At 52.0% G+C, this 2,302-nt stretch overlaps 1 protein-coding gene across 1 annotated transcript in view; it reads left to right on the forward strand.

The window, feature by feature from the left end:
* Window positions 1-2,005: 2,005 nt before the first annotated feature.
* The window catches only part of LGMN (legumain), a 29,721-nt gene continuing 29,424 nt past the window's right edge, over window positions 2,006-2,302 (forward strand). The window contains exon 1 of the mRNA XM_018558508.1: window positions 2,006-2,044. The gene's annotated coding sequence lies outside the window, so the exon portion shown is untranslated. The remainder of the gene's footprint in view (window positions 2,045-2,302) is intronic.

The following is a 2,302-nucleotide window of genomic DNA, read 5'->3' on the forward strand; positions in this document are numbered from 1 at the left end:
CATCTCGCTGTGGGTGCAATCTCATCTCGCTGTGGGTGTAATCTCGCTGTGGGTCTAATCTCACTGTGGGTGCCATCTCATCTCGCTGTGGGTGCAATCTCATCTCGCTGTGGGTGTAATCTCGCTGTGGGTCTAATCTCACTGTGGGTGCCATCTCATCTCGCTGTGGGTGCAATCTCATCTCGCTGTGGGTGTAATCTCGCTGTGGGTGTAATCTCGCTGTGGGTGTAATCTCGCTGTGGGTGTCATTTCGCCATGGGTGCCATCTTCACTGTGGGTGTAATCTCACTGTGGGTGTAATCTCACTGTGGGTGCCATTTCGCCGTGGGTGCCATCTCATCTCGCCGTGGGTGCCATCTCGCTGTGGGTGCCATCTTCACTGTGGGTGTAATCTCACTGTGGGTGTAATCTCACTGTGGGTGCCATTTCGCCGTGGGTGCCATCTCATCTCGCTGTGGGTGCCATCTCATTTCGCCGTGGGTGCCATCTCATCTCGCTGTGGGTGCCATCTCGATGTGGGTGCCATCTCATCTCGCTGTGGGTGCCATCTCGCTGTGGGTGAAGGGTGATCAAAAGTTACAAAACGTCTTTGAAATATTTGATTCCAGGGTGCTTTCCTTTGTCTCTTACATATGGTGAATGGTTAAAGTGTCCGACTTTATTGCCATCTATTTCCCATTGGGGAGATTTTCCTTCATGTCCTGCTCTGCAGACACAACAGGAAATGAGAGGAGAACTCTCCTAAATAAGGGAAATCCCCTTTACACACAGAAATTCCATCTATTCCTGTTCTGGTGGTCACTTGACATTTTTAGTTTCTATTAGTCCTAGGACAGATGGGGCAGGGTGACTCTCGCCAGGCAGGCACTGCAAAGGACAACTGTACGCAGGGCCGTCGCTACCCAGTATGCCACCTGGGGCCGTAGAGCAGGGGGAAGGGTGGTTGCTGCTGATGGAGCTTTTGGAGGGGATCACATGGGACGGTGTTGGATGCAGTGGGACGGGTGGCCAGCTCCCGCTCAGATCACTGGTTGCCAGGAGCTTGGTGAGACTCCAGTCAGAGCGTGCCGCTCGGCTCCCTGGCAGCTGATGACGTCTGTGACAGCCGGGCTGATTATCATAGGTTGCTAGCAACCTGGGACACTGTGGCCCCCCCACACACCTGCCCCCCCCCCTCTACTAAGATGCCTCCTGACTGTACCTGTTGTCATTTATTTAAAGGACTGATATGAGTATGAATGGACTGACCCATCGGAATAAAGGGGGCCATGGCGGGACTGGTGTGTGTGGGGTGCTGGGTTGCTTTAATCATTGTAGACCTACTTCTCTCTAAGCCATTTATTGATGTGCCCGAGAACGTTTGCTGTTCCATATTTCTCTTTCTGTATCTTCTCTACAGAATCGGAGCTGTGCACGCTGTAGGTTAGTAGAAGACTTGCAGATGCTCCATAAAGTTTATTTCCAGATCAAACTTTACTTTTTTTTGTTCTGGACGGAGGAGGGTATGGTAGATTTCTCCTCACTTCCTGTCCCAGTGACCACCAAATAAGAGGAAATTATGCGCCGCACAAACTGTAAGCGCTATATAAATCCTAGATAATCGCACTGACAAGGTCTTGGTCTGTAATAAAATTAGGCAGAAGGTCTGCCCCCTTACCTACATGACACATAATGAGAACAGGAAGTTTGGTCTGGAGTTCTCTTTTAAAATGTTGCAATTTTGTAACCAAGAACCACCAATCAAGTGATCGCTGTGCGCAGAGCCGTGTGATGAGTCAGGGTCATGCGCATTCGGAGCACGTGACACCTGGGCGGGGGTTGATGGGAATAGACAGCGTTGTGATTGGGGCTGACGGTCTGTAGGTGGCCCCGCCTCCCGTCTCTGTCGTTGTGTACTGGCTCTGTGATTGGTGGGTGGAGCTGACAGCGGTGACCCCGCCTTTGTATTTATGTCTAGTGCCGGGGAGAAGGAAACATTGCTACTATCTGCGGTCTCATCGCTGTGATAACACCCAGACCACAGACCGCTGCTGCTGGAGAGCAGGTAATGTGTACAGCGCTGTACAATGCCATGATGAACACACAGCAGGGGATCTGCAGATCAGTGATGACTCGGCTAGGGGGTCATCGGAGGTCTGGGATCTGTCTGGGGGTAATGTGGGGAGAGGGGGCGATTGGGGAATGCAGGGAACTGTAAGTCTGTGGGAGGAGACAATTATGTTGATCAGGTGATGGAGAGAAATGTCCCTCTGTGGGGGGAGATCGGTCGGTCTGTGGGGGGAGATCAGGTGACGGGGAGATC

Source organism: Nanorana parkeri, unplaced genomic scaffold (genome assembly GCF_000935625.1).
Source record: "Nanorana parkeri isolate BGI_ZX_2015 unplaced genomic scaffold, ASM93562v1 scaffold344, whole genome shotgun sequence".
NCBI classification, from domain to species: Eukaryota; Metazoa; Chordata; class Amphibia; order Anura; family Dicroglossidae; genus Nanorana; species Nanorana parkeri.